The sequence below is a fragment of the Salvelinus sp. IW2-2015 genome, linkage group LG28, assembly GCF_002910315.2.
Source record: "Salvelinus sp. IW2-2015 linkage group LG28, ASM291031v2, whole genome shotgun sequence".
Classification (NCBI taxonomy): domain Eukaryota; kingdom Metazoa; phylum Chordata; class Actinopteri; order Salmoniformes; family Salmonidae; genus Salvelinus; species Salvelinus sp. IW2-2015.
In genome coordinates, this window is record NC_036868.1 from 2,053,311 (window position 1) to 2,066,067 (window position 12,757).

Below are 12,757 nucleotides of genomic sequence, written 5' to 3' on the forward strand. Positions count from 1 at the left end.
GTAAATGTAATTAACTAGAAAGTCGGGCACCATGAAAGAATGTTTATAGAGCTGTTATCTTCCGAATAAACTCTTAAAGACCTAGTAATCTTTTACATCAGTAGCAGTCAATATTTAATCGTCATTTTATTTAGTCTAATCTGAAAGTTGTAAATTCTTGGTTATCTTCACGAACCCTGGCTAACAAGTTGAATCAGCAATACAAAAAGTTGGTTTATTTATTTATTTACTAAATACCAAAAAAATCACACAGAATGGATCATACATTGATTACAAATTATGTCATAAAGAAAACGTCCCTGGTGGACGGAGCCGACATGATGGCTGGTTACACAAAGGAAAGGGGGTTGGGTTTGAGTGAAAGAGCGGGAAGACTGAGGAACAAAGGGAGAAGCTATGCTATCTTATACAGTATCTTATTCTAAATTACCGCCCATTTGAAAAAGGAAAATGCAATAAATATTTACTCTGAGCTGCGCTTCGGTAAATTATCGTAGATCATAGGCTGGGTTGTCCAGCATGGATCTCTGGTCCTCTGAAGACTGTCTAGTGGTGAACTGGAGCGTGGTAGAATGGATACTCTGTCCGTCCTCTCCTAGCCCACGTTTAGCGGGCGGAGGGGGTAGCACTTCTTTAGTGAATAAGAGTTCAATGTTCATACCAAGTTGCCATACTTTAAGCTCATGCTATATTCTGGCTGGTATAGTTGAAATTCATCCTTCCGGCTTGTAGGTTGTCACCTTCACATTGAAATTCGATGCCAATTGCATTAGGTTCTTGATGATGTTGTTTTAGTTCTGTAGGTGGTCTTTGTCCTTTCAACGTGGGGACTGCCAGTCCGCACGTCCTTGGAACAGGTTGTTATCTGAGCCCTTTTAACGTAGGACCGTCGCCCTAAAGTCCTCGGAACAGAAAGTTACATTTTCGTCAAGGGGCTTATATTGGATTGGGAGAGGGCTGTGTTTCATAGTTTACACCCAGTGTCTGTTCACATGGGCGGGGCCTCTGAGTGAGCAGAGTGGTGTTCTTCTGACAAACCGTTCTCATTAAGAAGCTAAAATTACATTTAATATTTTCACAAATAGTTTCATATTTAAACATTTAAATTGCACAACAATTCCATCTGAATCTGATAACTAGAATGTGTCGACTTTCCAAGATTAGAGTTTGTCCTCCTGTCATTAGTAATAATGTCTCAGACAACAACTGATCTGAGATCATATTCATTAAGTACCAACGCATATTTTCAACTGGTTGGATTACCGAAATATGGTTCCGTTTCCCCATCTTTTGATGTCACCAGACTCTCCATGTTAACAAAGGGCTTTTCAATAGTCACATCGGTAGAGTAGAGAGAGGAGAAAGGGGAAAGGTATTTTTGGGGGTCATAAACTTCCCCATCAAGCCAACGTCGTGACAATTGGCAGTAGAATGGCCTTACCGAAGAGCTCAGTGACTTTCAACGTATCACCGTCAGGATGCCATTTTTCCAACAAGTCAGTTCATAAAATGTCTGCCCTGCTAGAGCTGCCCAGGTCAACTGTAAGCGCTAATGTGAAGTGTAAACATCTAGGAGCAACAATGTCTCAGCTGCGAAGTGGTAGGCCACACAAGCTCACGGAATGGGACCGCTGAGTGTTGAAATGCGTAGCGCATAAAAAAACGGCTGTCCTCTGCAACACTCACTACCGAGTTCCAAACTCTCTCTGGAAGTAATGTCAGCACAAGAACTGTTCGTCGGAAGCTTCATGAAATGGGTTTCCATGGCCGAGCAGTCGCACACAAGCCTAAGATCATAATGCTCAATGCCAAGCATCGGCTGGAGTGGTGTAAAGCTCGCCGCCCTTGGACTCTGGAGCAGTGGAAACACGTTCTCTGGAGTGATGAATCACGCTTAACCATCTGGAAGTTCAATGGTCGAATCTGGGTTTAGCTGATGCCAGGAGAACACTACATGCCCGAATGCATAGTTTCAACTGTAAAGTTTGGTGGAGAAGGAATAATGGTCTGGGGCTGTTTTTCATGGTTCTGGCTAGGCCCCTTAGTTCCAGTGAAGGGAAATCTTAATGCTACAGCATAAAATTATATTCTAGACAATTCTGTGCTTCCAACTTTGCGGCAACAGTTTGGGGAAGGCCCTTTCCTGTTCAGTATGACATTGCCCATGTGTACAAAGCAAGATCCATACAGAAATGGTTTGTCGAGCTCGGTGTGGAAGTACTTGACTGGCCTGCACAGAGCCCTGACCTCAACCCCATTGAAAACCTTTGGGATGAATTGGACCGCCGACTGCGAGCCAGACCTAATCGGTCAACATCAGTGCCCTACCTCACTAATACTCTTATGGCTGAATGTAAGCAAGTCCCTGAAGCAATGATCCAAAATCTAGTGGAAAGCTTTCCCAGAGGAGTGGAGGCTGTTATGGCCGCAAAGTGGGGGGATCAACTCCATATTAATGTTCGACGAGAAGATGTCCACATACTTTCGGGTATGTGTGCGGTGCGTGCGTGCACTCGGAGTATACAAAACATTAAGAACACCTGCCCTTTCCAATACGGACTGACCAGGTGAATCCAGGTGAAAGCTATGATCCCTTATTGATGTCACTTGTTAGATCCACTTCAATCAGTGTAGATTAAGGGGAGGGGACAGGTTCAATGATTTTTAAGCCTTGAGACATGGATTGTGTATGTTTGCCAATGAGGGTAAATGGGCAAGACAAATATTTAATTGCCTTTGAACTGGGTATGGTAGTAGGTGCCAGGCGCACTGGTTTGTGTCAAGAACTGCAACGCTGCTGGGTTTCCCCACAGTTTCCCGTGTGTATCAAGAATGGTCCATCGCCCAAAGGACGTCCAGCCAACTTGACACAACTGTGGGATAGCATTAGAGTCAACATGGGCCAGCATCCCTGTGGAACGCTTTCAACACCTTGTAGAGTCCATTCCCTGACGAATTGAGGCTGTTCTGAAGGCAAGAGGTTGTTGTGCGACTCAATATTAGGAAGGTGTTCTTAATGTTTTGTACACTCAGTGTATGTATTTATATTCTGGACTATGTCTTTGCTCATTCTGATATTTCTTAATTTCTTTATTTTTTTACTTTTTGGATTATAGGCGTATTGCTAGGTATTATTGCTGCACTGTTGGAGCTAGAAACACAAGCTTTTCACTGCACCTGCGATAACACCGACAAATCTGTGTACACGACCAATAAGCTTTGATTTGGTTTCAATGGGCTTCTTCAGTAAATAAATGTCTGAATAAAATGCCTTGCAGAAACATAGAACAGCATTGATGGGAAGTTAAAAATACTGATTTGCTTATTTTAAATTTGCTTCACTTCATTAAAGAGGTGCATGAATTGTTGCCAGTAGGCCTATTCAATACCCTGAAAGTAGGCCTAGGTTGATGACTAGGCACCCAGGTTGATGACTAGGCCCCCCCAGGTTGATGACTAGTTGATGACTAGGTCCCCAGGTTGAGTTTCCCTCAGTTAAGACTTAAGGCTCCAACTGTCGAATTGTCTGCAGTGAAGGTGCAAAAATGACATAAGCTCAGTCCAAGGTCTCCTCTTGACATTGGAATTTGGTTAGATAAATGGCATTAACAGAATTATTAATGCACATTATGTTTGAGAACATTTTGTTGGCTGGTTAAATGCCTGCTCCGGGAATGTTTTCTCAGCACATTTGAAAGGAGATTAAAGATCAGCACCTTTTACCTAGAGTGTTTTGGTGACATTATGCCAGACGTTGCATTTTCATCTGAAATGGAGCTGATTAGCTAGCCCACTATAACCACTCTACAGAATTCAGAGAGCTTAATCAATGCAGGGTAAAGCAGAATGTGTGAAAATGCCACAGAAGAGACGGAGATAAGTCTTCCCCTCACTGAAACTGAATGTTGGCCTGAATTATGACAAAATACCCTTGAAACTAGACCAATTTCCCTACACTGTGTTTCACTCTTTTGATCAATTTGGCAGTCTTGGTTACTGTGTTAACCTGTTTTGTATGATAGTCCCAGTGTGTTGCTGTGGGTTGCCTCTGATAACATGGAGTGAAGACTGAATTCTGGTTCTCCATCCATCTCATAGCATCACCTGGCCCATGAGACGCAGGGAGGAGGGCATTCCGCAGATACCTCCTCTCATAGCATCACCTGGGCCCATAGACGCAGGTGAGAGGGCATTCCGCAGATACCTCCTCTCATAGCATCACCTGGCCATGAGACGCAGGGAGGAGGGCATTCCACAGATACCTCCTCTCATAGCATCACCTGGCCCATGAGACGGAGGGAGGAGGGGATTCCGCAGATACCTCCTCTCATAGCATCACCTGGCCCATGAGAGCCAGGGAGGAGGGCATTCCCAGATACCTCCTCTCATAGCATCACCTGGCCCATGAGACGCAGGGAGGAGGGCATCCGCAGATACCTCCTCTCATAGCATCACCTGCGCCATGAGACGCAGGGAGGAGGGCATTCCGCAGATACCTCCTCTCATAGCATCACCTGGGCCATGAGACGCAGGGAGGAGGGCATTCCACAGATACCTCCTCTCATAGCATCACCTGGCCCATGAGACGCAGGGAGGAGGGCATTCCGCAGATACCTCCTCTCATAGCATCACCTGGCCCATGAGACGCAGGGAGGAGGGCATTCCGCAGATACCTCCTCTCATAGCATCACCTGGCCCATGAGACGCAGGGAGGAGGGCATTCCCAGATACCTCCTCTCATAGCATCACCTGGCCCATGAGACGCAGGGAGGAGGGCATTCCGCAGATACCTCCTCTCATAGCATCACCTGGCCCATGAGACGCAGGGAGGAGGGCATTCCCAGATACCTCCTCTCAAGCATCACCTGGCCCATGAGACGCAGGGAGGAGGGCACTCCGCAGATACCTCCTCTCATAGCATCACCTGGCCCATGAGACGCAGGGAGGAGGTCATTCTGCAGATACCTCCTCTCATAGCATCACCTGGCCCATGAGACGCAGGGAGGAGGGCATTCCGTAGATACCTCATCTCATAGCATCACCTGGCCCATGAGACGCAGGGAGGAGGGCATTCCGCAGATACCTCCTCGGGCCGAGGGATGATTTGTTTGAGCGATAGCCCAGCACGATGCCTGTCAGACTGCTTTCTTTCATTACACAAACCCAGCAAGCGTCTTCCAAGCAATCATCAGCTCATCACCAAGGTTTCCAAAGAGTGGGTGGGTGGTCAGGATAGTATCGAGGAAGAATGTAAGAGATCAAGAAAAAAATGTAAAATTAGACGCCCTGACGATGTTCCTACGTCCTCACGGCGGCAAAGACTGACATGAAATTCGATACACATCTGACCACTATACTGTACAGTATGTACCATGGCTTGTTTTTACAGTCTCTAGAGCCCATCCAGTGTTCTCCCTGGCAGGAGAATGCTCCACACTTACATCCAGACATGGAAAGAACATAGACCAAATTCGGTTTGGCTGTGGAGTAGGTCTGAGAGCCCACTAGCTCAAATATTCATAGGTTCATATCTATTGTAAGTCTTAGTCTCAACTGCGGTGGAACACGTGCTTTCAGGGAGGATTACCTCTGATATCGTTTTTAATAAATCAGACGTATAAATGAAACCAGGCTTCTTGTCCAAACAGGCTCACCAGCTCTGAGAATCCAAAGTTCATGGCACCTCATATTTAAAGCCCCTTTGCAGATATTCTGTATATTCAGTTCCAGTCAGAAATAAAGTGTGTACTGCTGCCCAGACTATTAGGTTGCAAAGCATACATGACATGATACATGGTTGGAAAGCAGTTTTTGAACCCCAAACTGTTCAGCTCAGACATTTGAATGTCTGAGAGAACTGTTGGATTTGAATGCCCAGAGAACTGTTAGCATGGTATATTATAGTATATCATGTTCACACTGTTTATGTTGCTTACACTGCTACTTATCAAGTCAGCAAGGATTGCTGTGGTTTTTGGGAGAAGCTGCAGTTGACAGCAACTAGCAACACACAGCGCTGTGAATTGTGTACTGTTGGTACACAAGGTGAAGGGAGTTTTTGCCCCCCTCTGTGTGCTTGAACCGTTTGGAGACTCAATGTTTTGACCAATCAATGGTGTCTGTGGCAGTGAACTTATGTTGCTGAGAGAGAGCGAGAGCGAGACTTAAAGTAGGTAAATGGTTTAAGTGGCTTTGGTGGGCAGGCTGTACTATACAAGCCTTCTAGTATGTTGTGAGTGTAAACAGGAGCCATTAACAGACCCAATGGAAAGTTAGGTAGGATGTACAGGGACATACATTTTGTTCATGGCAAATGTTTTCCTCATTCTTCTACACTCTAACATGGATGAATTGTTCTGATGTGATTTTATATAGAATATATTGCATTAATATATTAATATTGCATTCTCTGATTGGGTGAGTCAAGTGGATAATATTTGGCCATGAAATAGGATATTTGTTCTGCAGTACACTCATGTGATACCTCACTCAGATGTACTATTTAGGTAATTGTACATAAATAATGTAATATTGCGTCTGATGTGTGTTATGTACGAATACCAAGTTACTTAGAAGCTCCACTGTACTGTTAAAGGAATGCACCAGGGGGAGTTTGCTGGCTGCACTTCACTGGTGTCCTGCTTATCTGATTACAGCAGGCTACTGTAAGTGCCTCTGCTAACAACCCTGTCTCTTAATGCCAAACCACACTACAGTATATTGTTAGACTAAGAATTTGACTAAATAATTGAGTCAAATTCGATTTTTTCCCCCACCACCATTCCTTCTAGTTTGTGACCTTGTAAACACTTAGACATATATCCTCCACATCACACTTTAAGATACATAATGCACTGTTGTTTTTTTACAAGCCCTAACCTTCCAGACATTTTCAGGAGAGTAGGGATAGGCTGGCTGCCGCTGTACTGAGCTGTCTACGACTGCAGTCAGTGTGAGTGGAACCTCTAGCCTGCCTGCAGATCAGTACAGACCGCAGGCTTTATGCTGTCACTTCCCTCTGAACTAACACTAATTGGATAGAAGTTTTTCCACCAGCGAAGGGAGGCAGGTGTGTTTTGGCTGAGGATACAGACAATCTGATTTGATGAATGGGAATGCTGTGAGGGTTGAACATTTTTCATAAAAGAGGGATTTGATTATGTTTTAAAGACATCAATCACGATTTTTGAAGGATTTTTCTTGGGAGTTTTTCCAGAGGAAGGATATTAAGGTTTGTAGTCATTTTTAAGGACATTGAATGTACCCTTTTTAAATATTTGATTCCACTAATGGGAAGCTTCTGTTATGTATATGGAACTTGTTATCCTTTTAAAAATGTATTTGTTTGTGATGGTAAGCCTCATAGTGAGCAAATCACTAAGTTGATGTGGGGTTTTATCAACTTTACATTATTCATTAGTCATATTCAGCATGCTTTAATGAATTGTGATTATGCTACCTATTTGGTTTACAAGACTACAACTAATCCTACAAGAAAACCCCTAAAAAGTGGCAATTTGTATGTGAAAATATCACATGTTTAGTTCATTGATGCCCTTGTCTCACAAAAAATATATTTGTAAAAAGAAAACACTGTCAGACAGTTACGTGTCCCTTAGAGAGGATTTATCTTTGTATTATAATTGTTTTGCTTTGTTTAACAGGGAGTCCCATTGAGGCCAGGGTCTCTTTCTCAAGGGAGCCCTGCATATACACGATTTACAAAATACAATAGAATACAAATACATTCAAGAAAAACAATCACATTCATAAGCAAGGAGGTCCCCAATCAACATGTAGGACTGCCTAAGAGGCACCATAAGATCCTGTTGTAAGGAACTCTGTACATTGTTCTATACATGGGGTGCAAATAAATTAAAAGCAGTTTTATCTAACTCTGAGGAGACCAGAGGGATTTCCAGAGTTAGCCATCCCTGAGACCGGGTATGGTATCTCGTACACTACCAGTCAAAATGTTTAGAACACCTGCTCATTCAAGGGTTATTCTTTATTTGTATTTTTTATTTTTAAACATTGTATACTAATAGTAAAGACAACAAAACTATGAAATAACACATATGGAATCATGTAGTAACCAAAAAAGTGTTAAAAAAATCAAAATATATTTGAGATTCTTCAACTAGCCACCCTTTGCCTTGATGACAGCTTTGCACACTCTTGGCATTCTCTCAAACAGCTTCACCTGGAATGCTTTTCCAAAAGTCTTGAAGGAGCTCCCACATATGCTGAGCACTCATTGGCTGCTTTTCCTTCACTCTGCGGTCCGACTCATCTAAAACCATCTCAATTTGGTTGAGGTCGGGATTGTGGAGGCCATGTCATCTGATGCAGCACTCCATCACTCTCCTTCTTGGTTAAATAGCCCTTACACAGCCTGGAGGTGTGTTGGGTCATTGTCCTGTTGAAACACAAATGATAGTCCCACTAAGCCCAACCCAGATGGGATGGTGTATCGCTGCAGAATGCTGTGGTAGCCATGCTGGTTAAGTGTGCCTTGAATTCTAAATAAATCACAGACCGTGTCACCAGCAAAGCACCCCCACACCATAACACCTCCTCCATGCTTTACAGTGGAAATACACATGTGGAGATCAGCCGTTCATCCACACCGCGTCTCACAAAGACGCGGTGGTTCGAACCAAAAATCTCCAATTTGGAATCCAGACTAAAGGACAAATGTCCATTGCTCGTGTTTCTTGGCCCAAGCAATTCTCAATTTTCTTATTTGTTTCCTTTAGTAGTGGTTTCTTTGCAGCAATTTGACCATGAAGGCCTGAATCACACAGTCTCCTCTGAGCAGTTGATGTTGAAATGTGTCTGTTACTTGAACTCTGAAGCATTTATTTGGGCTGCAATTTCTGAGGCTGGTAACTCTAATGAACGTATCCTCTTCAGCAGAGGTAACTCTGGGTCTTCCATTCCTATGGTGGTCCTCATGAGAGCCAGTTTTGTCATAGCGCTTGATGGTTGAGAGAGGTGACGACCTCATGAAGCTAGTTGAGAGAGGTGACGACCTCATGAAGCTAGTTGAGAGAATGCCAATAGTGTGCAAATCTGTCATCAAGGCAAAGAAGAATCTCAAATAAATATATTTAGATTTGTTTTAACACTTTTTTTTTGCTTACTACCTGATTCCATATGTGTTATTTATTTATTTTTTATTCTACAATGTAGAACATAGTAAAAATAAAGAAAAACCCTTGAGTGAGTACTGTAGGTGTTCGCAAACTTTTGACCTGCAGTGTACGTCTAAAGGTCGTTAACGGACGTTTGGTACGGCGTGAGGTTTTGTAAGAGCGCTTAATATAAAATCATGTAAAAAAGAGAGTGACGAGGCCATCTATGTGACTTCAGAGAGCCAGCCTACTGTCTGGTAAATAATGCAGATGGTGATAAATTATCCCACCATCCAGCAGCATATTGTACTTCTAAACTACCTGTGTAGAGGACAAGGAGCAATTTATAACAAGATAGTCAAGGTCATGGAGTATCTGCTGTCTGGAGTCTGTCACACACCAGCCTTTTGTCTGTGGATTCCAGTTGTAACTTTACTCTAAGTCGCTAATCTCGGGTCACATGTTCAGGGTACGAGACCCTCTTAGTTACAGTGTTAAGTAACAGTGCCACACCTCCTTCGGTATTACCTTGACCGATCCATCTATAGATCATCCTATCATTCTAATGCATGATCAGTTATTAGTTCAAATGTAAAGGTGAATGTGAAAATGGAGTCACTGCCTAACTGCCCAAAAATAATATTTGTGGAATTTGGAACAAAATGGGACCGCAGTTTGAGAATTGAATTAGAGAGCGGAAAAAAGCAAGTCGATGGTTACCACTAAGGTCAGCCTCTGTGGCACACTGTGATGAAAGCAGCATTGGTTCTAGGCTGTAAAGACTATAAGGTTTTTTAGTGTCTGTTTTTTAGTGTCCGTAAGCACTGGCCCTGGAATATTGATGCGCTTATCATTTGCAATGTATGAACCGTATCAACAGATGATCAGAAATGTTCATGAATAAGTCATGTATGAGCCCAGTTCCATTTTTAGGGAGGCTTTTTTTTTTTTATAGGACCAAGCCAGGGTTTTTAACTCGCATTAGATCATTGTGAGAGGAAATAAGATTTAGTGGTAATCTGTTTTTGTTTTCCTGTCAGCTGGTAGCAGTCGCAGGACACACAGTGCAGTTGGAGAGTTCACCTATGTTCTACAGCTCCTAGGCCAGCCCTCAGGGCAGAGGTCGCTCATAATAGGGCTGTTTGAGTGTTTTTCCTGGAATAGGAAAACCCACACCTGAGTTAGCGAGGTGCAGGCCGGGTGAAGAAAATAAATAATCACGCACTTCATAACTATTAAGTAATATAACCAATGCGTGTTCGCCACAGGGATCCACATGCATCTGAGCAGTAATGGTCTTCCCAGCTGAAATTTAGATCCACGGTAGGCGTTTCAGGGCCACGGTATGTGTTTCAGGGCCACGGTAGGCGTTTCAGGGCCACTTTTGACTCTATTAGGAAGCCCTAGTTGGAGATCCTTCCTTTTGCCAAGAGTTACGAGTCACAATCATCTGTCTCTTCCTCGAGAAATGTGTCTTGGTTTGTGGGGACCCCAAAAAAGAGCTCCTACACATTCCTTCTCTCTTTGAAATGCTATACTTTGGCTTTGATGTCTGCATTCATTGACGTTTTATAGTTCTGTCTGTCCCCCTGTCTCCTATACTTACTGTGTCTCATATGCTACCACTCACGGTGAAGTGAACCAAGTGAGGGAATGCTGTGAGCCTAGGAGTGTGCCAAGGTTACAGTTTATTTGAAAGCCGATGGCTTTTTCAGTAGCTACTAGTGGGCCCTTGCCCAGGGGACACCACTGCATCAGGATCAAGAGCCGGTCTCTTGACCTCACCTAGCAGCAAGGATTAGGTTAATCTGGCCCCATTGGTCTGAGCAAGAATAGGGCCAGTAGACTGGGAATGACTCCAAGAGATGAACATGTCCCTTTCTGAGAGACAGTCCTACGAGGGTCAGTTGTCCTCACCCTACCGTCACTGACCCACACTGTTCTGCAAGTGCCAAAAACTATTTCAACAAAGTTCATCCCATTACGTCCATCCTGGATGCAGGTAGAGCAACGTTAGTGCTGAGGTCATATACTTAAAACACCTACTTTGTAGCCTGATTCCAGGTCTGTTTGTGCTCTTGACAACTCTTGCTCATTGTCGAGACAAACCGGTTTGGCATGACAATAAGTGATGCGGAGTTGGCATGATGGCACAAACAGATCTGGGAGCAGGCTACGTATTTTGTGTGTGTCATCAGTAGTTGTTTTGGGTCACACGGTGGTCTGACACACATACATTAAAAGTTGAAAACTGTACATTATATAATAGGTTGTCTAATCCTGTATCCATCTGATGCAGGAAAAATGGAAACATTCTCTTTTGGTTTTCTATATTTGTGTGGTAAAAAGGACTCCCTGGTTTACTATTCATTTGGAAGGTCTGTTCCGAAGACTGTCAATGACTTTATCAGAACCATTATTTTTCAACGAGGTAACAGTTAAGGTCTTAACAACGTAGTAGACTCTTGTCTACTACGTTGCATTAACCTCGTTCTACAGTATATCTTTATAATCTAGCTGGGCTGCGAGGACAAACTTGCGTTGATGCTGCACTCTTGTTGTGTGAATGGTAGAGTTGTAAGCCCATTACCACAGATGGTCAGGAGATTCCCCTTAAAGGCCCAGTGCAGTCAAAAATGTGATTTTCCTGTCTTTTATATATACTTCCATACTATGAGGTTGTGAAAATTATGGTAATGTCCTTTTAGTGTAAGAGTTGTTTGAAAAGACTACCAGATATTTCAGGCTGTTTTGGTGGGATGGAGTTTTGGCCTGCCTAGTGACATTACCAAGCAGTAAATTGGTTAATAGACCAATAAGAAAGAGTTAAACTCTCTGCCAATAATAGCTAGTTTTCAGGTTTCACCTCTCCAATTAGACCACTACCAGACAGTCCTAGCTAAATTCTAGCTTTAGAAATTGCTCTTTGCTAAGAAGCTATTTTTGTTACTTTTTGACCATTTCCATTGAAAAGTATCACATTAAGGTACTTAATTGTTACCCAGAAATGATTTGAAATTGAGATAAAAACAGCTGCATGTGACCTTTAAAAAATGAAAGGCCACTCAAGCACATTTGTGTTTTATCTGTTGTAGCGGGAGGGCGGATTGGTATTAAGAACGCAAAGAAGGATGACTCAGTTATAATCCCCAAGTAGTCAAATTACCCAGCAGGCCATTTTAGTGCATCTGGACTGCAATACTCCCAAGCACGTCATTGTCATAATTATGGATTTAGAGGTGGAGATTCTTGGGTTTTTTACACATGAAATAAAGTCCACTCACAGAGCAGTGCAGGCAGTGTTCCTTACCACTGAGTGAAAAGAACGACTGCCCTCTTTTTACTGGCAATGATCAAGAACTTGTTGCATCGGCTGAGTACTGTACTGCGCCTTTTGTCGTAATTTGTACCTGGGGGTAAGAACCTGGTAAATTCCGAGATGCAAAATGGCAATGGAATTCCTAATTCCCAGTGTTCATCCTCATTTGGGTAATTTACTTCCCATGTTTGGTTGCCTCCAAAACAAACTATAAATGCAAATTGTGAGGATTTAACGACCTCGTGATGGTTCTTTTATAAGAGATGTTGGACTGAGGCACCTACCTCATCAACTTTATCAC

The 12,757-nt window shown here is 43.1% G+C and overlaps 1 long non-coding RNA gene across 1 annotated transcript in view; it reads left to right on the forward strand.

The window, feature by feature from the left end:
- LOC139023245 (uncharacterized) overlaps positions 1-4,183 on the forward strand; it is a 36,211-nt gene extending 32,028 nt beyond the window's left edge. Inside the window, exon 3 of the long non-coding RNA XR_011474393.1 lies at positions 4,099-4,183. This is a non-coding gene — a long non-coding RNA (uncharacterized lncRNA). The remainder of the gene's footprint in view (positions 1-4,098) is intronic.
- The last annotated feature ends 8,574 nt before the right edge of the window (positions 4,184-12,757 follow it).